At 47.7% G+C, this 23,254-nt stretch overlaps 1 protein-coding gene and 1 non-coding gene across 2 annotated transcripts in view; both read right to left on the bottom strand.

Annotated features, from left to right (window-relative positions):
- LOC144258216 (uncharacterized) overlaps nucleotides 1-23,254 on the bottom strand; it is a 970,182-nt gene that overhangs the window by 935,629 nt on the left and 11,299 nt on the right. The window lies entirely within an intron of this gene.
- Nucleotides 19,255-19,327, bottom strand: TRNAM-CAU (transfer RNA methionine (anticodon CAU)). The gene has a single exon. It is a non-coding gene; the product is annotated as a tRNA-Met (tRNA).

Raw genomic sequence — 23,254 nt, forward strand, 5'->3', positions numbered from 1 at the left:
TGTCCCCCATGGGGCTGCCCCCGATCCCCGCTTCCGAGTCCCACTTGCTGCCCCCAACTGCAGCACCGTTGCCCCAGCCCCCACCTGCCTCCCACCTGCCCATCCCCCCCTACCGCCCCCTCCCCGCCCCCAGGGAGCCCTCCAGCTCCCCCCCCCGCCCCCTCCAGTCAGCCCCTCAGAGGGCTCCCTGCTGCCCAGGTGAACGGGGGCCGTGGGGGGGGGGGACCATCACTCTCTGTTTATGTATTGGACAGGCTGGATTTTATATGACAAACGGTCCCCCTTTTCCAGCTAGTTCTTTAATAGCCACATAAAATCCGCCCCCGGTCTTGGCGTTTATCCCATGTTCTCAGTTGTGTAGTTTGTGACACGTTTTCTCTGTAGGTCTTGTTGCCGGCACCCAGTGCCGAGAGGCTGAACAACAGCTTGAGTTGGTTCGTTACCCGGTGTGCTGCACCCAATAATCACAACGGGGTGGAGAAGCAGAAAAGTTTATTTGAAGCTTCAAATAGGTACAGGGAGATTTGAATCTCAAATCCTGTACAACAAAGCAGGAAGTTACACAGGCTTTTACACATCCTTTTTTTTAGCATACTTATTCAATAGTAAGCTGCTCCAAGTATCCATATAGCCAGCCAATCCAGTTCCCAGCTAGTTCCCTGATTTTCTGTATTATTTGTTAAACTATATATAAAGCTGCTTTATTTAGCATTGTTTTTTTATATTTTTTTTGTTTGGCCTTGCTTAGTTTTAGGCAGTTTGACTCTGCAACATACTGTTGCAGATTTTTAGCATAACTGCTGTGTGTGCCTCCAGGCCGGGGCGGGGGCAAGGACACTTGGGCCTAGCGCGAGGGGGCTTCATTGACACTTGTGTTTTTTTATTTTTTTGAGTTACTTAGTGGCCATGCCCCAGTGTTCCCAACAACTTCCCCCTTTGAGAATATTTAATAGCCTTGGCTTTGAGTTTTTTTATTTGGGTTATTTATTTTTTTATAATATGATTTTGTATAAGTATTTTGTGATAGCTTTGAAGAGAATGACTTATTAATTTTTGTAAAAGGGCTTTGATATATGATATTGCATAGCATAATATTAGTAATACAAGCAATATAGGAAAGAGAATTTTTAATAGCAGGCTAAATAAATTATTAAGCTAAGACGACAAACCTTAGCTTGAAAACAAGGTTTGCAATTAATTGTTTTTTGGGGCAATATAGGCAACCTGTGCTTTGGCTTGGGCATGGGCTTTAGCTTGTATTATTTTTTTATAGATTTTATAATTGTTATTATTTATATATATATAATATTGGAGCTTGATGAGGGCATAAATTTTTTGGGGGGATGCTAAGAGATAGTTTAAAGCCAGCTTGTTTTGGAGGGAAAAGGTTTTGAGCTGTTGTATTTTTTTATTTAATATTTTTATTGTTGATTTTAAATTATTAATTGAGTTTTTTAATTTTAAGGTTATTTTTTAAGTATTATTTGTAGTTTTATAGTATAGTGGTTTATGCATGCCAGGGCTGGCCCGGCAAACAGTGGCGCTATTTTTAGTACAGAGCATTTTACTAGTTTTTTGGTTGTGAGGGGATTTTTTATATTGCTTTTTAATGCTTTAGTTAGTTGCCGCAGGGTTTTTTTTTTGTCACTTAACAGAGGTGTTTTGGGCATTTTTAATTTTTTTTTTGGGGCAGTGTGGCAGTTATGGAAAGATGAGGAACTTTATGAGCTATATAACAGCTACTTGTTTAGTTGGCTGGCAGCACTTTGTAAGCTTTTTGGCCACATATAAAATAGTGACCTTGTAGGGCCCAGTAAGGATTAATTTTTAAGGGGATTTTTGGGATATTTAAGGCTGCTTTTTTAAATAGTTTATATGCCCTTAGGGGGGCATTTTATTTTTTTGATTGGGTATAAGTGGGGGCATTTTTAATTGTGCTATTTAAATTATATTTGCTATAGGGACTATTATAAACCTATTATTGGCTTGCTATATTGGAGATATTAATTGGACGGCAAGTTACATTTTTAAACTTTTTTTTTGTGGTAAGATTATTTGTAAGTGTTTTTTTAAAAGGGGAGGAACTATTATATTTCTATTGTTGGCTTTTTTTGTTGGTTTTTATTTAATATTTATTAGCTTACTGTGTAATAACACAGGAGCTTTTTTTTATAGGATGCTTATAGGGATTAGATTGGTTTTGGGTAAAACATAATATTTTTTTAGCGAGTACTGCAACTGAATACTCCTGGTCCTGATAGGTGGCTTGCTGTAAAGAGGTCTTGTTTCAGAACGGTGAGTTTTTTTTTTTTTTTTGCTTTTTGGTGGTGGCTAATTTTGCTAGAGTCAAGGGCAGCATATTAAGGGGCATTCCCGTTTTGGGGGACAGTGGAGTTGGAGCACACACCCAGCAATCAGTCTGGTTTGTTAAATTAGTAACATGGTGCGCAAGCAAAACAAAGGAGTTATGCTCCCGATATGCACAGTTTGGAAATATCAATACAGAGAATAAGAATGTTATTTAATTAATTATTATCAGAGTTTTTTTAACCCAGGGTCTCCAGTTCCTGGGTGGGCCCATTTTAGCATTAAGGTGCCCGCTATTTGTGTTTTTTAAACAGTAGCTTTAGCCCGAGATTGTTACTAGATGAGGAGTTAGCAGGTTGGACGGGCCACTGTTCTGCTGACGAGGGGGCAGGTACTGCCTTCAGACGAGAGTGATGGGTCCAGTTTTTGTGTCCCTTGATTTTTGCCGCTGTATGGGAAATCAGCAGGACGGTATAGGGTTTTTTTTACCTTTTTTGGAGAGGCTTGTCTTTCCAGGTGCGAGTAAGCACAGAGTTACCGGGCTGTAAGGAGTGGATGGGAGAGTCCACGGGGAGAGGCTGGGAATCCTTGGTATACCTGTGAAGAGACAAGAGAACAGCAGACAGGGAACACATATACTGTGACAAAAAATCATTACTCAACTTTTATTTCCCTGACAGAACCGGGGTGCCATGTATAGGCCATGCCCTTTTAAACATAATTTTAAAGGGACTGAGTCCTAATTTACTCTTTGGGAGAACGCGGATACGGAGTAGGACGAGGGGCAAAGCATCAGGCCATTGCAGTGAGGCTTCTTGGCACACTTTTGAGAGATGCCGTTTAAGGGTCTGATTGGTACGGTCCACGACCCCACTGGCTTGCGGTCTCCAGGGCGTATGGAGTTTCCAGGGGATCTGTAAGGCATGTGAGATGCTTTGAATGATTTTTGACGTGAAGTGTGTCCCATTGTTAGATTCCATTTACAGGGGGAGTCTAAAGCGAGGAACGATCTCCTTAACAAACTTGAGGGCCACTGTCCTGGCAGTGCAGTTACGGCAGGGGAAGGCTTCTGGCCATCCGCTGAACCGATCCACTATAACAAGGAGATGTTTGAACCCTTGGGTCCGGGGAAACTCAGTAAAGTCTATTTGCCACACTCGTCCAGGGCCCGGAGTGGGTTCTAGGGTAGCTGGTGGCACAGGATGTCCCGGTCGGGGGTTATTGTTTTGGCAGACTAAGCAGTCCGCTTGTACCTGGGCAGCCAGGGGTCGGAGTCCGGAAGTGATAAAATATTTTTTTATTAGTTGGATAAGTGCTTTTTTGCCAGCATGAGTGGTTTGATGTAGTTTCTGCAGCACCGGCCGGATCAGGCCCTTTGGTAAGAGGACCTTCCCTTCTGGGGAATGGAGCCATCCCTCCTTTTCCCGGAGATTGAGTTTGTCAGTTAGCTGTTTTTTTTTTTTCAGAGGACTGAGGGTTTGGAAGTTCCCCTACTGATGGGATAAGGGCATGCATATGGGTATTCTTAGTTTGAGGGGATGGCAGGGTGGCAGCATGCTTAGCCTTTTTATTTGCCCGGGCGTTATTTTTGGCCACATTTTGATTTTTTTTTTTGATGGGCTTTACAGTGTACCACTGCTACTTTTGAGGGGAGTTGTACGGCTTCTAGGAGCCGGAGGATTTGCGGCCTATACTTGACTGGGGAGCCTTGGGCTGTCAGCATTCCCCTTTGCTTTTACAGGCCAGCATGAGCATGCAGCACACCAAAAGCATACTTTGAATTAGTAAAAATGTTGACCCGCTTTTTTTTTGACAGTTTAAGTGCACGAGTCAGGGCTATTAGTTTGGCAAGCTGGGCAGAGGTCCCAGCAGGCAAACCTTCAGCTTCCACAGTGTCATGGAGGGTCACAACAGCATAACCCGCCCTTCTTTGCCCATTTATTACAGTATTGCTACCATTAGTGTACCACTTATAATTTGCATTTGGGAGAGGTACATCCTTTAAATCCGGACGGCTGGAGTACTGGACATCTATGATTTTTAAACAGTCATGTTTTTGTTTCTTTGTTTTTGGCAAGAGGGTGGCTGGGTTAAGGGAGGGGCAAGGCTGTAAGGTGACTTCAGAGTTTTTTAACAGCTTAGCTTGGTACCGAGCAATCCGAGCCTGGGTGAGCCAAAGCCCTTCCTTTGCATTCAATAAGGCTCGGACCATATGGGGAGTATAGATTTGCATAACCCCTCCCAATGTTAGCTTCTTGGCTTCCTTAAGCAATAGGGCAGTAGCTGCGACCGCCCGTAAACATGCCGGCCAACCCTTTGCAACCTGATTCAATTGCTTAGAAAAATAAGCCACAGGACGCTTCCATGCTCCTAACAGCTGTGTGAGCACTCCTAGGGCCACCCCCCTTTGTTCATGTACATACAACTGAAACGGCTTAGAGAAATTTGGCAGGCCCAGAGCCGGGGCTTCCATTAATTTTTTTTTTAGGATTTTAAATGCTCTGTTAGCCTTTAGGGTCCAATAGAAGGGGTCATGATTTGCTCCTTTTACACAGTCGTACAGGGGTTTAGCCCACAGTTCAAACTTTGGGATTCATATCCTGCAAAAGCCTGCCATACTCAGAAATGCCCTGAGCCGCTTACGATTACTTGGGGTAGGAACTTGACAGATAGCTTCCTTTTTTTTGCTTGAAAGCTGCCGCTCCCCTTGCCGTATGTGAAACCCGAGGTACCGTACCTCTGGGAGGGCAATTTGAGCCTTACTCCGTGCTACACGATATTTCCGGAGTCCAATAAAATTCAGGAGGCTCACGGTGGCTTTAAGGCAGGGTTTTTGGCCCACAGTGGCAATTAACAAATTATTTACATACTGCAGAAGGAGAGCCTCCTTATTATTTCACTCCTGTAGGTCCCTGGCCAGAGCCTGGCCAAAAAGGGTGGGAGAGTTTTTAAATTCCTGGGCCAACACTGTCCAGCAAAGTTGCTTTTTAACCTTTTTTTGGTCCTCCCACTCGAAGGAGAAGATCTCCTGTGATGGGGTGGCAACTGGGATGGTAAAGAAAGCATCTTTCAGATCAAGGACTGAAAAATGGGTATACTGTCCCCCTATAGAAGCCAATAAGGTGTACGGGTTAGGGACAAGAGGGTGCAGAGTCTTAAGCCGTTTATTGACTGCCCTTAGGTCCTGTACCAGCCGATACGTGCCATCAGGCTTCTGTACGGGTAGAATGGGAGTGTTCCAGGCTGACTGACATTCCCGGAGAATACCATACATTAGGAATTGATTTATAGTTTTTTGTGAACCTTTTTTGGCTTCCCTTTTGATTGGATACTGTTTTACTTGCACTGGGCTTTTTTCTGGTATGAGCTGAATAGTAATAGGGGTCTGGTGGGTGGCTTTTCCTGGAATCCCTGATGCCCACACGAGGGGGTACACCTGGTCTTCCCACGGACTTCATTCTGGGGCTTGCATGGCTGAGGGCTCAACTGCAAGGGTCATGATTCAGGCATTCTCAGGGGGTAAGGTAAGGGTTATTTCGTCCTCAGTAAAATGCAGGGTGGCACCGAGGCGACAAAGTAGATCCCGTCCCAGCAGAGGTGTTGGACACTCAGGGAGGTATACCAGCTTGTGGGATATAGTCCTGTCTCCCAAAGCACATTCCGCTGGGGCATACACTGGGCACTTGGTGTCCCTGCCTGTGGCTCCCACCACAGTAAGGGAATCTGCTACTGGCAACTGAAGAGGCTGATTTACGGCAGTTCGGGCCGCTTCAGAGTCCACTAAAAAATTTATTTCTGAGCTTTTTACCCGCATCTTTACTCGGGGTTCCGGGGGTAGGGTGGTCCGTCTCCCCTGACACCCCTATTCCTGCTCCATTATTGCCATCATAGGGGCACCTCCCTTTTTTTTTTTTTTGGGCACTTATTTTTTTAGTGTTCCTCCTGTTGACACAGGGCACACTGGTTGCGACCCAGTCGTCTCTCCTGCAGGCCCGGACGGTCGCGTCCACGGCCCCTTCCTCCCCGGCCACTTTTTTTAGTGCCGGCCTGTACCGCTGTTACCATTAATTTTACTTGCTTTTTTTTTTGGTTTGTTTTTTTTAGACTATAAGCTTGGTTTGCAGTTTTTAAAATTTGTGCCATGGTTATACCTATTAAATTTTTTTTTTTTTGTAACTTTTTATTAATATTAGGGGCTGCTTTGCTTGTAAAAATTTCCTTAATAATTGATTTAGTTGCCTGATTATCGGGGTCTGCATTAGTGTTCTGTCGAATGGTGTCCCGAATACGCTGTAGAAAGGCCCCTGGGCTTTCTTTTAAATCCTGCATTACTTCATATGGCTTTGCCCAATGATTATGTCGGACAGCCGAGTGACCGAGTCCATGTAAAAGCAACTCCTTATAGGAGGTAAGGCGGGTTATATTCCCATGATTATTTGGATTCCACCTGGGGTCTGCTCGGGGGACTTGTGCATCCGGGTCAGGGACATTAATACGATCCCGGTCGTACCGTCTCTGCGCTTCCTCCCTTGCCTTGGACACAACCTGTTGTCTTTCAACCTCAGACAATAGGGTTCGCAGGAGGACGTTACAATCACCCCAGTCCGGCTTGTGACTACTGAGGCACCCCTCAAAGACTGATATAAACCAGCTTGGGTTGGTGGAAAACTCTCCTGCCTGTGCTTTGAAAGCAGCCAAATCCACAGGATTAAAGGGCACATGAGTATAAACCTGCATAGTTGTGGCAGGACGCCTGTCTGATCCAGACCGGGCGACTTTAGTTTCGGTGATTAAGGGGTATAGGCCAACCATTGGGGACTTCCAAGGTGTGGGTGTAGGGGCCGAAGGGGACACCGGCTCTGCCATTACAGTGGGGGTGGGGGTCTGGGGACTAACATTAGCTGCTACTGAACCAGTCAGAGTCAGATTACAGCGCTGTAAAATATCTGGTCGAGTACATAAAGTCAGAAACAAATGCGCATACATATGTTCATTCAATTTTTTTGTTTTTTGACAGAACAGGAGTAACTGAAGGATCGTGTTGTAATTAATTGACCCTCCTGGTGGCCACCACTCCTGGTCCTCTAGTTGATATTGAGGCCAGTCAGCTGTACAGAATTGTTTTAATTGGCTTTTAGTTATCGGATCCGCACCAAATACCTTCCAGTTTGCTAGAATGCACTCTAGGGGTGTACACCGTGCCCTAACCTCTGAGCTCTGTCCCTGTCCCATACCTACAGGGTAACTCTGGGCGTCCCCAGGTTCCAACAGAGCATATAATCCAGATTTCAAAAGGTTCCTACCTTATCCAAGGGACCGGTTCTTCACCGTGGCCTGCAGCTGCTCCTCCCCCACGTCTAAGGGACCGGTTCTTCACCGCCGTCCACAACTGCTTCTCCACTATATGAGTGCGTTGCACCGTTGTGCCCTCCGGGGTCGATCAAATCGCGTCTCCTCCGAGGCCCCCGATGAACTCACCGGTGCGTGCTGGGCGTCGGTTCTCGCCGCAATCCTCGACCTCCAGGAGGGGTCCGGGCAAGGCTAAATTGCAGCCTCGAGCCCACCCAGGGACGCCAAAAGCTGTTGCCGGCACCCAGTGCCGAGAGGCTGAACAACAGCTTGAGTTGGTTCGTTACCCGGTGTGCTGCACCCAATAATTACAACGGAGTAAAAAAGCAAAAAAGTTTATTTAAAGCTTCAAAAATGTACAAGAAAATTTGAATCTCAAATCCTGTACAACAAAGCAGGAAATTACACAGGCTTTTACACATCCTTTTTTTTAGCATACTTATTCAATAGTAAGCTGCTCCAAGTATCCATATAGCCAGCCAATCCAGTTCCGAGCGAGGATTTTTTTTTTTTTTTTTTTTGGAGAAGCAGAAAAGTTTATTTGAAGCTTCAAATAGGTACACGGAGATTTGAATCTCAAATCCTGTACAACAAAGCAGGAAATTACGCAGGCTTTTATACATCCTTTTTCCCAGCATACTTATCCAATAGTAAGCTGCTCCAAGTATCCATATAGCCAGCCAATCCAGTTCCCAGCTAATTCCCTAATTTTCTATATTATTTATTAAACTATATATAAAGCTGCTTTATTTAGCATTGTTTTTTTATATTTTTTTTGTTTGGCCTTGCTTAGTTTTAGGCAGTTTAACTCTGCAACATACTGTTGCAGATTTTTAGCATCACTGCTGTGTATGCCTCCAAGCGGGGGGGGGCAAGGACACTTGGGCCTAGCACGCAAAGCTGCTGCAAGTGCCTCCAGGCAGGAGGGGGGCCAAGGACACCGGGGCCTAGCGTGAGGGGGCTTCATTAACACTTGTGTTTTTTTATTTTTTTGAGTTACTTAGTGGCCATGCCCCAGTGTTCCCAACAGTCTCAAAGATTCATAAAAAAGTTTGCCCCACTTTTACTCTAGTTAACTACTTCTAATTGAATATGCCCCTGAGAGCTTTCCCTGTCTCTGTAATTATAAATTACGACAAAAATCTCAGATTTACACCTTTCCTCAGATTCCTGAATATGGATCTAAAACGTTTGCCAACGTTGCCCATTTCCTCTCTATTCATTGACCAAATAGTGGTGGGAAATACACTCAGCTTTTACCTCTGTGACGAAGTGGGACTGTTCTTAATGTTTCCTCTGAATAGTGTGGGGGTGCCTCAGTTTCCCTTATGAAGTTCTTAAGTATCTAGGTGGTGGGATAAGGGTGTATGATCATTGCAGAGCCCTAGGGGGCATGTGTGTGCAGGAGTCTGGACACAGAGAATGGCCAACACCCTGTTTCCTGGCCACTGATGGCCTGGGCCCTTCCCCCCTGCAAGGTGAGAGCTAAAGGGTTGGAGAACAAAGGAATCAGGTGACCTCCTGGCCCGGGAAAGGAACAAAGCCCAGAGGAGGAGGGGCTGGAGGGAGTTTCAGTTTGGGGCTGGCTGGGACATGGAGTGAAGGGCAGACGTGGTTGTCTGGCTCACTGCCCCCCCCCAAAATGGCCCCAGCTGAGGGGTCCTGTTCTCTGCACCTGCAAGCTCTGTTTTAGACCATGTTCCTGTCATCTAATAAACCTTCTATTTTACTGGCTGGCTGAGAGTCCCGTCTGACTGCGGAGTTGGGGTGCAGGACCCTCTGGCTTCCCCAGGAGCCCTGCCTGAGCGGACTCGCTGTGGGAAGCACACGGAGGGGCAGAGGAGGCTGAATGGTCCGAGGTCAGACCCAGGAAGGGGGAAGCTGTGTGAGCTGTGTGTCCTGCAGACAGGCTGCTCCCAGAAAGGCGACTGCCCCAGAGTCCTGCCCGGCTTCATGGGGAGCAGTTCCAGAGCATCGCCCAGGGACTCCGTGACAACCTCCTATCAACAACTGCTATAAAATCCCTCTCATTTTCCACTTTCCTCTCTATAATTTGCATAAATGGATCGAAAATCCCTCAGATTTCCACCCTTTTTCTTTCATTATGAACACTGATCTCAAATCTCAGGTTTCCCTCTTAGGATGTCATTATCAAATGTCAATTAAAAATCCTCTCGAGTTTGGGGCTGTTCCCCATGTCTGTAAATCCTAGCAACTTCTCCTTCCTTGGGGGGAACCTGTCGCCCTGAGTCCTTCTCCATCCTGGTTGGGAAATTAACCCCCCTGCAACAATGATCATCTTTCCCTCTCCTTTGAGAATCATTTGTTCCCTCCTTTCTCTCTGTTAAAAATGTTTGCTGATAAAAGAGACTAGCCATATATTCAAAACCCATCAAAGCCAGGGGCCTCCCCCTGTTTGGGGGATGGGTGGTTCCCAGTTGGTAATAGGAGAGTTGGCTGGACCCTTTTCTTTTCTCCAGCTGGCACGGGATGAGGAGGTCCCTCTGAGTGCAGCGTGGTCCAGAAATATCCCAAACCCCACAACAAAGGGTCTCCGTGAGGGGGGGCTTCCCGCACTGCAAAGCTGTAGCCAACTCTGGGGTGGATCCACGGTGGCCATTATTTGCTAGTGACAGAGTATGGAAATTTCTCAGTTATTTTGGCCCTCCATGGCTTCCTTTCTCCTGTTAAAGAGGTGTCCCCCCGGGCTCCCTCTGCCTGTGTGACTGGCCAGCAGGGGGTGGTGATAACTTTCTATCCACTTGTCAGACACTGTGAGGGAACACTGTTGCTGGCGGGGTGCATGTCTGTGTGGGGAGATTGCAGCGGGAGCTGAAGGGACATTGTGGTAGGGGGAGGCCTCTGGGTGGCTGGGCAGGGGGAGCCCTAGTCAGGTTGGTGGGTTCTGGAGGGTTTGGGGTTTCGGGGGGTAGTTCTGATGTGCCCAGCCCTAAGGCTATGGGTCCTGGAGGTGGGTATCACTGGGGGCCTGTTGGCTGCAGACCAGTGGGGGTGGGGGTCTCTTGGGCAGGTGGGGCAGGGGATTAGACGCTGCCTGGTGCTGTGCCAGGGGCTCTGTCTGGGATTGCCCAGCTGGCTCCTGGGACCATTGCCATGCCCAGTGCACAGCGCTGTGGTGGGGCGGTCCCTGGCGCAGAGTGAGGGGTCCTCCTGTAAAGCGTCAGGGGGTCCTGCTGGCCGGAGGAGGGGGTCCCAGGCAAATGGCCTGGCAGATCCTGCTGGAGGGCAGGTGGGGTCTGTAGCCAGCCAGCCAGCCCCCCCGCCTCAGACCAGCATTGCTGGAAACACAGGAGGAAGCCGCAACAGGGCACTTAACATATATTCCAGCACAGCCTTTGAAGCTGTGAAAAGCACAGGTGTGCTGATACAATGTGCCTCTGGGAACAGATACAAGGATTAAGCTCACAGCAGGCAGGGGCCCTGTGACAGACATGGCTCTTAGCCCCTACTAAATAGCGTGATGCACACACCCCAACATCCTAGGTGGGAAAATATTTACCCTGATAAAAGAAATGTCCAGTAGTCGACACTTATTGTTTCTCTCCCTTGCAAGTGTAAACTACTCTTGCGGAAGCTGGCGTCACCCAGACAGACCAGCCTCAAGTTGGCATAAGAAAGGAGAAAGAGAATAAATGAGTACAGAGGTATAAGTAGGGGACCTACAGCACCATGATTTTGGAGTGCTTTTCACTATCTATCTGCTGGTCAGATAAGTGACAGCCTCCCAAGGCTTCTGCAGCTAAGAGGGTCCCTAAGCCTTGTCCCTTATTTGTCTTTCCGTGGAATTGAGTGACCGATCCTGGCTTGGCACCGCTGGAATAGAGAGATGCAAGGAGGGTAAGAAGCACCCACACCTGATCTCCTATCTTTAGTGTACACATATTTTGAAATAGAGCTCTATACTTTGTTTTCTTTCTTTGGGATTGTGGCTTCAGTTTTGTAACTTGTTTGTGTGTGGAACATCTCTACATTTAAATAAGTAGGCACTAGCAGTTTTGTAACCACATGATTAGAATCTAGCTTAATAAATTTTGGTAACCATTTGTGCATAAGCCTGACTTGTTTTCTCTGGTTTACTGGAAAGCAGCCAACACAATGAAAGAACCTCAGCCGTTTTGGCTCTAAAGCCTGGCCATGAGGTGAGAGTACTAAGAGCCTAGCGTTGAGTTGTGCCGCCTCCACGGGGCAAACTCTTGGGGCACCTGTCAGTCAATCCTGGCTGCCCGCTGCGAAGGAGCTCTGAGCTCTAGCAGTTAAAGTCACGGGTGTGACTTTTGGTGTGACACCAAGTAATTATTTATTAGCCCGTATAACCGTTTCTTCTCCACATGTTGAGATTATCTTTCGGCTGTAATGCCATCCTGTATTAAAATTCCAAATGGCCAATTAGCAAGCACCAAAATAAAGAACAGCCAATTATTAATCTGCCTCACCCCTAGCCCTGCCCAGGATCTCTGCATTGGTTTAGGAAATATTTTCACAAAGATATTTGCAAATTGGGAAGTTTTAAACTGTGTCAGCTTCCGTCTAGAAAGAGAGAGTGGTAAGCTAAATTGCTCCAACACAGATTTCCCCATCTATGTGAGAGAAAGAATTAGAAAGAAGTAAGGAAAGTGAATCCAAGGTAAATGATTCTGACCTTTCCTTTGAAATGCACGATGCAATAAATCAGTGAATAGTCCCATAAGTAAACTCCTGTAAGTGACAGAAAAGAGGGCATGGGAAAAGGCTGTCATATGTTGTGTTAAACTTTAATTCATGAGCAAAATTGTTTGGCCATTAAATTACAACTCTAAAAGATTGTAAAAGGAAAGAAAAATGAACAAAAAAGTGTGGGAAATATGGGTGTATTTCAGCAAAGGGCTTGGAATGGAGGAAGACCAAAAGTGATCAGTCGGGGGAAAAGGCACTGTTTCTGCCTAGTTTTAAACCAGGGATATTTTGTGTGTCAAGCAAACATGATAACCACCACACTACACTACAATCTACGACAGAAACCAATTGTGCCCAGATTTGGATTTCCCCTTCTAAGGCTTTCTCAGCTGCCAGTGTATATCCGCTCCCTCAGTTTCCTTTGAAGAACAGGACAACAAAGAACTTACTTTCCAAACTCAGACAGGCATAAGAAAAGCTGCAATGTCTCATCCAATTTGCCCTTCTCACAATGAGGCCAAAACGCAGGCAAATCTCAAAGCAAGAAACCTCACATCCACTCCACTTCTCCATGGACATTTCCCTGCCAGCTCCTCGGGAGCAACCAACAAGACAAGAAACCAAAATGCAGTAAAATCAAGGGCACGTTTCCCACCACAGGTTTCACTGACTGCGAAGGGTCATGTAGAAATGTTTTGCCTTTTCCTACCTGAAGACTTGGTTATTCTCTCCTTCCCTGAACTGGAATGGAAAGCGAGGAGATAGGTGTGAGAACAAGCACTCCTAAGCAAAGGAAACAAGGCACCCAGTATATAACCCATCAGCAGGAGATTAAAACCTGGGCTACACTACACAGTTAGGCCTGCCAACAGCATTTTACGTTGTCCTAATTACCTCACGGGGCACACTACAGCCTTGTCCCATCTATGTAAGTGCCCTGCTACACCCACATAGTAACTCCAGCTCCTCAAGAGGCACGGGGATTGCGTTGGGGTCGTTAGGACAACACAGTGTCTGTGTAGACACAGCCTTACTCACAGGGGCTGCTGGCTGTCTTGCCAATGTCATGGCTTCCGGCTGGCTCCCTTCATGGCTGCCCTCCGCTCCCTGATCCCAGCGGGGCTGCACCTGCCTGGCTCCTTGCGGGGCTGCTGCATGAAAGCTCCCGGCTACCAGCGCAGGGAGCCGAGAAGCCTGAGCACTTGGCCCCCGCCCCCACTCCTGGCTGGGAGCAGGCAGGCAAGAAGCCCAGGTGGCCGCTCCCACTCCAGGGAGGAGGTGGGGAGTCAAGAGCCCAGGGGGCAGCTGGGCTCCCAGTGGGCAGCTGCGCGGAGTGAAGAGCTACGTTTCTCAGCCCCCCCAACACTGCCTCTCTTCATTCGGTGGAAGCACTCCTGGTGAAGACACACACCGCCGACAGAAGGAGGGGAGTGGGGAGAAACTCAAATTAAGCTTCGACTTCGTCCATCAGGATCACGAGAGCAACGGAAAGAAAACTCAAGAGGAACAAGCCTCCTCTCCTTTCATGCGCCCCATCACAACCCTCCCTGCTTCATTTTCTGCCTGCATTTCCTTTTGAAACTGCAACGGCTGCTCCAGAAAACAATCATGTCTCTGAATTCACACAACATCCTGAGGATGATAAAAGTATGAAGGAATTCACGGTCCTTTGTGACATAATAATAAATAATAATAATAATAATAATAATTAATACATTATTATTTGAATTGCAAGATTAATCTTTCCCTTTTGCAGATTCAGCTCCACATTGATTCTTGTTGCTCTTAGCAATGTATCTATCTACCTAGGCAACAGTATTTCCTGTTGTTTCAGGTGGAGCACTCAGCGTGTTACGTTTTTCTGACAATCTGTGTCTCGAAAATTCTAGCCAATATGCCTGGAAGTTCCAAAAACCATCAAATTATGAAGGAATTCAAGGTCCTTTTTTATATTACCATTTATCAGTAGTTATTATTTGTAGAGCAAAGATTAATCTTTCATATTTTTTAGATCCAGCTCTACTCTGATTCTTGTTGCTATTTGCCATGTATCTATAGCTATCTAGCTATAAAGGGAACTGGTTTTTGCTCTTGTTTCTTTATATTTGTACAGTGCAACTTTACAGCCCAAGCCGCATGATCCTGATTAATGTGACACCGGCCAGCCGTGGGTGATTCATTGCACTGTAGACGTATCCTAACGTTATGTCTGCACAGCGATTAAAACACCCAGGGCACCTGTCTCAGAGCCCGGGGCAGGTGACTCAGGCTTCTGGGGCTGGGGCTGCAGGGCTACAAAATGACAGTGGAGACAGATGGGCTTGAGCTCAATCTCTGAGACCCCACGAGGGGTGAGGGTTTCCAAACCCAGGTTTCAGCAGGAACACCAGTATCTGCACCCCACTTTTGAGCCCCACAGCTTGAGCTCCAGGAGCCCACGTCAGCTGACCCAGGCCAGCCCTGCTGCCATCTTTATCCCGGTAGAGAGGGACTCTAAGGGTATGTCTCCATTGCAATGTCAGCCCAGGGGTGGCAGGCTGTGTTCAAAGCAGCACCCTGGAAGCCCCATAGTCACCACTCTCATAGAATTAAGGTACGATTTGTACAGAGTCGGCCTGGTGAGTTATCATTGTAAAAGTCGTGATCTGTTGAAGGCTAATAGCTGGGTGGATGGTGTGTGCTAGGCTTGTCTGGGAAGTGGTGGAGTTTTGCTCTGGGTGCGTCACTGAAATATGTGATGAGGCTGGGAAATGGCCACCGCCAGCCTTTCCGGTGTGACGCTGGAGGAGCCAGACTCGCTGCTGGCCCAGTGAAGGTATCCACGCTCCCAAGGACTCTCCCAGGAACCGTGTACAATGCGGACTCCTCAGAGACAGCCCGGAGACAATGGACACTGCTTGACTCACATCAAAGCACAGGAAGTTCCTAGCAAGTTGGAAGAAACTATGAAAGAGGGGAAGAGACATCATGACTTGGCGTCTCTCCCCCGCAATTCAACACCTGGAAACATATCTGGAGGACAAAGACTAAACTGAAATAATTCAGAGATCAGAAGAGAATAATAATAATCCATTCAAATCAAAGTCCCCAAACAGACTAGTATTGGTTTCTCAGCAGAAAACTTTCCATGTGGGGGATTTTGTTTTCCCACTCAGACCTTGCCAAGGGAAGCAGAGAGAAAATCTTTGACTTGCCTCCTTCAGAACAGCTTGGCCTAGACACTCTAGCTGTGGGTGACTGTCATGGTCTTGCTGAAGACAGGGGCATTTTAATAATTGGGGGAGGTCCCAGGGTGTTTGGGGGTAGATTATGAGGCTGTTACCTTTTGAGATAAAAGCTAAGAAATATAGAACGAGACAATTCTTTCATACATCTGGCCTTTAGACATATTTCATTTAAAGCAGGGGGTCTAACATGCTGTGAGAAAGTGGAAATGTTGGAAGCTCAAATAATTCAGTTTTTTCTAGGTCTTGTGCGTGTGCAAATGGCACAATATGTTAATTTATAATCACATCGTTCTTAACTTCATTAAATATTATGTGGTGTATTAACTATATCAAGTGGATTGTACAATACAATGAATTTTCCATGCGTTGCCCAAAACATATTTTTAATATTATTTACATGCACCGAACTCCTTGAACATAAAGTTGTTTATTTCATTCCTGTGAAGTGTGTTGGTAGCTCAGTTAATTGAGTTTATTGTCACTCTGTGTGTGTGTGAGGTACAACACAATAATTTAGTGATGCTGAAAACGTTCCCTTCTCCCTCCGGAACTGCCTTGGAATCACCTTCCCTTTGTAGATTAATCTACTCCTGTGTCTGTATGAGGAAAATATGGTTTCTATGAAAAAAACTCATTGTTTATTTAAAAGGACTGACACCAAACGGCCACACTATGGGGATACAACACCATGAATAAGAACAGGAGGACTTGTGGCACCTTAGAGACGAACAAATTTATTGGAGCATAAGCTTTCGTGAGCTACAGCTCACTTCATCAGATGCATGCAGTGGAAAATACAGTGGGGAGACTCCTATACACAGAGAACATGAAACAATGGGGGTTACCCTGCACACTGTAACGAGAGTGATCAGGTATAGAATCATAGAAGATCAGTGTTGGAAGGGACCCCTGAAGGTCATCTAGTCCAACCCCCTGCTCGAAGCAGGACCAATTCCCAGTTAAATCATCCCAGCCAGGGCTTTGTCAAGCCTGACCTTAAAAACCTCTAAGGAAGGAGATTCTACCACCTCCCTAGGTAACGCATTCCAGTGTTTCACCACCCTCTTAGTGAAAAAGTTTTTCCTAATATCCAATCTAAACCTCCCCCACTGCAACTTGAGACCATTACTCCTCGTTCTGTCATCTGCTACCATTGAGAACAGTCTAGAGCCATCCTCTTTGGAACCCCCTTTCAGGTAGTTGAAAGCAGCTATCAAATCCCCCCTCATTCTTCTCTTCTGCAGGCTAAAAAATCCCAGCTCCCTCAGCCTCTCCTCATAAGTCATGTGTTCTAGACCCCTAATCATTTTTGTTGCCCTTCGCTGGACTCTCTCCAATTTATCCACATCCTTCTTGTAGTGTGGGGCCCAAAAGTGGACACAGTACTCCAGATAAGGCCTCACCAATGTCGAATAGAGGGGAACGATCACGTCCCTCCATCTGCTCGCTAAGGTAAGGTGAGCTATTACCAGGAGGAGAGCCGGGTGGGGTGGGGGAAACCTTTTGTAGTGATCATTGGTATTAATTTGCAAACTGGATACAGTTAACTTAGGCTTGAATAAAGACTGGGAATGGATGGGTCATTACACAAAGTAAAACTATTTCCCCATGTTTATTTCCCACCCGCACTGTTCTCACATGTTCTTGTCAACTGCTGGCAATGGCTGACCTTGATTACCACTGGAAATCCGAGAAAAAAGACGAGAGCAGAGTGGTTTCTAGACACCCTCCCATCCATCTAACACAGACACACAGACTTTTCTAAGGCATTAACTTTTCCTTCTCCTTTATGATTCTTTAATGCCTGTGGAAATACCAATTCCTAGAGGCCCCTTTCACAGAGCAAACAACCACAGAGCAATGAGAAAGCTGGGGGCTGCCAGGTTGTTGAGGGCAAGTCTTGAAAGGGATGTCCAAACAATCCAGCTGGATCCCCGGCAACCAGATGTGGGGATTAGCTGCACAGCTGTGGCTGCTGCTCTGAGGGGAGCGGCATAAACTACCTGCCTGTGGATGCAGCCCACCAGCTGGTTCTCCTGGGGCAGATGGTGAGTGGTTGGGCAGGGATGCTGCACCGGCTGGGGTCTGAAATATGAACAGGGGTCTAAGGAACCTCAGCATCACAGTCATCAGGAGTCCAAGCTGCTTGGGGTGAGCTTGTGGGCAATGGCCCAACTGGATTGTTTGTGCATCCCTTTCGCCACGTCCCTTGTGATCCACCAGGGCTTGCAGCACCATGGAAGAGTACCCCTTGCGGTTTATGTAATGGCCGCCCCGCTGTTCCGGGGCCAAGAGAGGGATATGCGTTATGTCTATCGCCCCGCCGCAGTCAGGGAACCCCAGCGCATTAAAGCCATCCACAATGGTCTGCACATTTCCAAAAGGCACGACCCTTGATAGCAGCTGGTCAATGATTGTGTTGGCTACTTGGATTACAGCAGCCCCCACAGTAGATTTGCCCACTCCAAACTGATTCCCAACTGACCAGTAGCTGTCGGGCGTTGCAAGCTTCCGCAGGGCTATGGCCACTCACTTCCCAACTGTGAGGGTGGCTCTCATTTTGGTGTCTTTGCGCTTCAGGGCAGGGGACAGCAAGTCGCAAAGCTCCATGAAAGTGGCCCTTACGCTTACAAAAGTTTCTCAGCCACTGGGAATCATCCCACACCTGCAACGCGATGAGGCCCCAGCAGTCTGTGCTTGTTTCCTGGGCCCAGAATCGGCCTGCCACGGCATGAACCTGGCCCAGCACCACCATGATCTCCCAATTGCCACACGCCGTGCCATCTTTGTCCATGTCCTCATCAGTATAGTAATCGCCCCGTCGTCGTTTCCTCGCCCCCTTTTGCAGGGACTGCACATACTGCTGGATAATGCGCGAGGTATTTACAATGCTCAAAACTGCAGCGGAGATCTGAGCGGGCTCCATGGCGCCTGCACGGGTAATCCTGGAAAACGGGCGCGAAATGTAGGAGAGCAGAGTGGCAGGGGAAGAGATGCTGTTTGGTTCGTGGTAGCCGAACAAAGGCGGGAAATGGTTGTCTTCCGTGGTTTTCACGGAGGCGGGAGCCCAAGACAGACAACCCGGAGAAGCTCGGAAGCGTGGCACCAGTGGGAGAGCAGAGTTGGAGGCAGAAGAGTTCGATGAGGAAGAGAAAGAGTAGATAGTAGAGATTACATCGGAAGGGGAGAGGAAATGAGAGGCGGATTCATAGTTGCAGAAGAGCAAGCGGTGCACCGTTTGCTGAAAGCAGTACGGCGTCTACATGCCAAAAAGGCGTGAAACGATTGTCTGCCAGAGCTTCCTGATGACACGCACCAGAAACACCCCCAAGAATGTTTTTGCCCCATCGTGCACTGGGAGCGTAACCCAGAATTCCAGTGGGCGGCGGGAACTGCGGGAACTGCGGGATAGCGACCCACGGTGCACCCGCTCCGACGTTCGATGCTAGCTTCGGTACTGTGGACGCACTCTGCCGAATTCACGCGCTTTAGTGGGGACACCGAAGCCTGAATGTCTAAAATAGCTCCCGAAATTTCCAATCGAATAATATTGAACTAATTTCGTACTGTACACGTACCGTTAGAAAAGTCTGTGTATGTGTGTTAGATGGATGGGAGGGTGTCTAGAAACCACTCAGGTCTCGTCTTTTTTTCTCTGATTTCTGTTAGAAAATCTAAAGCAGGGAGCAAGAAGAGTTGCCTTCTCTGAGGCTTGAACTAAGGACCTTCAGATTATGAGACTGATGCGCTGCCCCCTGCGCTAAGAAGGCTTGGAAGAGCTTTAGGCTCGATGCTTATAGAACCAGCTGAGCAGCGGGGAACAGCAGAGCAGCGGGGAACAGCAGAGCAGCAAACAGCAGGAGTTTGCCTGGGACTTCACCTGGAGTGAGCCCACTGAGGCTTACACCCTAACGACTTCTCTGAGGAATTACTGCATCTCCGGAGGAAGCTCATAGTAGGAAGGTAATATGGATGGGGAGTGTTCAACTCTTGTGACCTGCACTGGATGTGCCATGTGTGTCTTTCTTCCAGAGGACAGAAGCCACTTTGTCTCTACAAAGTGCAAGCTGGTCTCCATATTGGAAGAGAAGGTTCAAGGTCTGGAGCAACAGGTATCGACCCTGCGTTGCATAAGAGAAACTGAAGATTTCCTGGACAGACATCAGGATATGCTTCTATGGGCACAAGGTTCTGAAGATTCAGAGCAGGCTGCACAGCAGGGACAGGAGGACTGTGAAGAAATCTGGCAACATGTGACCTCCAGAAGAAGAAGGGGGAACGTCCATGTACCAGCAAAGCGGACACAGGTAAGTAACCATTTTCATGTTCTCTCCACAGGTACAGTTGCGGGGAGTGACCCAGATGATACGTCTGGGGGAAGGGAGCAGAAGGAGACTCCACCAGTTGAAAGGCATGAGATGCACTGTCCTAGGGTTGGGGGTTCCACGACCATCACTCCCAAGAGAAGGAGGTGGGAGGTGGTGGTCGGGGACTCTCTCCTCAGGAGGACTGAGTCATCTATCTGCCGCCCTGACCGGGAAAACAGAGAAGTCTGCTGCTTGCCGGGGGCTAAGATTTGCGATGTGACGGAGAGACTGCCGAGACTCATCAAGCCCTCGGATCGCTACCCCTTCCTGCTTTTCCACGTGGGCACCAATGATACTGCCAAGAATTACCTTAAGCGGATCACTGCGGACTACGTGGCTCTGGGAAGAAGGATAAAGGAGTTTGAGGTGCAAGTGGTGTTCTCGTCCATCCTCCCCATGGAAGGAAAAGGCCGGGGTAGGGACCGTCGAATCATGGAAGTCAACGAATGGCTATGCAGGTGGTGTCGGAGAGAAGGCTTTGGATTCTTCAACCATGGGATGGTGTTCCAAGTAGGAGGAATGCTAGGCAGAGACGGGCTCCACTTAACGAAGAGAGGAAAGAGCATCTTCGTGAGCAGGCTGGCTAACCTAGTGAGGAGGGCTTTAAACTAGGTTCACCAGGGAAAGGAGACCAAAGCCCTGAGGTAAGTGGGGAAGCGGGATACCGGGAGGAAGCACGAGCTGGAGCGTGTGAGAGGGGAGGGCTCCTGCCTCATACTGAGAACAAGGTGCGATCAGCGGGTTATCTCAAGTGCCTATATACAAATGCACAAAGCCTGGGACACAAGCAGGGAGAACTGGAGATCCTGGCAAAGTCAGGGAATTATGATGTGATTGGAATAACGGAGACTTGGTGGGATAACTCGCATGACTGGAGTGCTGTCATGGATGGATATAAACTGTTCAGGAAGGACAGGGAGGCCAGAAAAGGTGGGGGAGTTGCACTGTATGTAAGAGAGCAGTATGACTGCTCAGAGCTCAAGTATGAAACTGTAGAAAAACCTGAGAGTCTCTGGATTAAGTTTAGAAGCGTGAGCAACAAGAGTGATGTCGTGGTGGGAGTCTCCTATAGACCACCGGACCAGGGGGATGAGGTGGATGAGGCTTTCTTCCGGCAACTCGCAGAAGCTACAAGGTGGCACGCCCTGGTTCTCATGGGTGACTTCAATCATCCTGATATCAGCTGGGAGAGCAATACAGCGGTGCACAGACAATCCAGGAAGTTTTTGGAAACTGTAGGGGACAATTTCCTGGTGCAAGTGCTGGAGGAACCGACTAGGGGCAGAGCTCTTCTTGACCTGCTGCTCACAAACCGGGAAGAATTAGTAGGGGAAGCAAAAGTGGATGGGAACCTGGGAGGCAGTGACCATGAGATGGTCGAGTTCAGGATCCTGACACAGGGAGGAAAGGAAAGCAGCAAAATACGGACTCTGAACTTCAGAAAAGCAGACTTTGACTCCCTCAGGGAACTGATGGGAAAGATCCCCTGGGAGAATAACATGAGGGGGAAAGGAGTCCAGGAGAGCTGGCTGTATTTTAAAGAATCCTTATTGAGGTTACAGAGACAAACCATCCCGATGTGTAGAAAGAAAAGTAAATATGGTAGGCGACCAGCTTGGCTTAACAGAGAAATCCTTGCTGATCTTAAACACAAAAAAGAGGCTTACAAGAAGGGGAAGATTGGACAAATAACCAGGGATGAGTGTATAAATATTGCTCAGGCATGCAGAAGTGAAATCAGGAAGGCCAAATCACACCTGGAGTTGCAGCTAGCGAGCGAAGTTAAGAGTAACAAGAAGGGTTTCTTCAGGTATTTTGGCAATAAGAAGAAAGCCAAGGAAACTGTGGGCCCCTTACTAAATGAGAGAGGCAACCTAGTGACAGAGGATGTGGAAAAAGCTAACATACTCAATGCTTTTTTTGCCTCTGTCTTCACGAACAAGGTCAGCTCCCAGATGACTGCACTGGGCAGCACAGCATGGGGAGGAGGTGGCCAGCCCTCTGTGAAGAAAGAAGTGGTTCGGGACTATTTAGAAAAAGTGGACGTGCACAAGTCCATGGGGCCAGATGAGCTGCATCCGAGAGTGCTAAAGGAATTGACGGATGTGATTGCACAGCCATTGGCTATTATCTTTGAAAACTCATGGCAATCGGGGGAAGTCCCGGAAGATTGGAAAAAGGCTAATGTAGTGCCCATCTTTAAAAAAGGGAAGAAGGAGGATCCTGGGAACTACAGGCCAGTCAGCCTCACCTCAGTCCCTGGAAAAATCATGGAGCATGTCCTCAGGGAATCAATTCTGAAGCACTTAGAGGAGAGGAAGGTGATCAGGAACAGTCAGCATGGATTCACCAAGGGAAAGTCATGCCTGACTAATCTAATTGCCTTCTATGACGAAATAACTGGCTCTGTGGATGAGGGGAAAGCAGTGGACGTGTTGTTCCTTGACTTTAGCAAAGCTTTTGACACGGTCTCCCACACTATTCTTGCCAGCAAGTTAAAGACCTATGATCTAGATGAACGCACTATAAGGTGGATAGAAAGCTGGCTAGATTGTCGGGCTCAACGGGTAGTGATCAATGGCTCCTTGTCTAGTTGGCAGCCGGTATCTAGCGGAGTGCCCCAAGGGTCGGTCCTGGGGCCGTTTTTGTTCAATATCTTCATTAATGATCTGGAGGATGGCATGGACTGCACCCTCAGCAAATTTGTGGATGACACGAAACTGGGAGGAGTGGTAGATATGCTGGAGGGTAGGGATAGGATACAGAGGGCCCTAGACAAATTGGAGCACTGGGCCAAAAGAAATCTGAGGAGGTTCAACAAGGAAAAGTGCAGAGTCCTGCACGTAGGACGGAAGATTCCAATGCACCGCTACAGGCTGGGGACCGAATGGCTCGGCAGCAGTTCTGCAGAGAAGGACCTAGGGGTGACAGTGGACGAGAAGCTGGATATGAGTCAACAGTGTGCCCTTGTTGCCAAGAAGCCAATGGCATTTTGGGGTGTATAAGTAGGGGCATTGCAAGCAGATCGAGGGACGTGATCGTTCCCCTCTATTCGACATTGGTGAGGCCTCACCTGGAGTACTGTGTCCAGTTTTGGGCCCCACACTTCAAGAAGGATGTGGAGAAATGGGAGAGAGTCCAGCAAAGGGCAACAAAAATGATTAGGGGACTGGAACACATGAGTTATGAGGAGAGGCTGAGGGAACTGGGATTGTTTAGTCTACGGAAGAGAAGAATGAAGGGGGATTTGATAGCTGCTTTTAACTACCTGAAAGGTGGATCAAAGAGGATGGATCTAGACTATTCTCAGTGATAGCAGAAGACAGGACA

Source organism: Eretmochelys imbricata, chromosome 28 (assembly GCF_965152235.1).
Source record: "Eretmochelys imbricata isolate rEreImb1 chromosome 28, rEreImb1.hap1, whole genome shotgun sequence".
NCBI classification, from domain to species: Eukaryota; Metazoa; Chordata; order Testudines; family Cheloniidae; genus Eretmochelys; species Eretmochelys imbricata.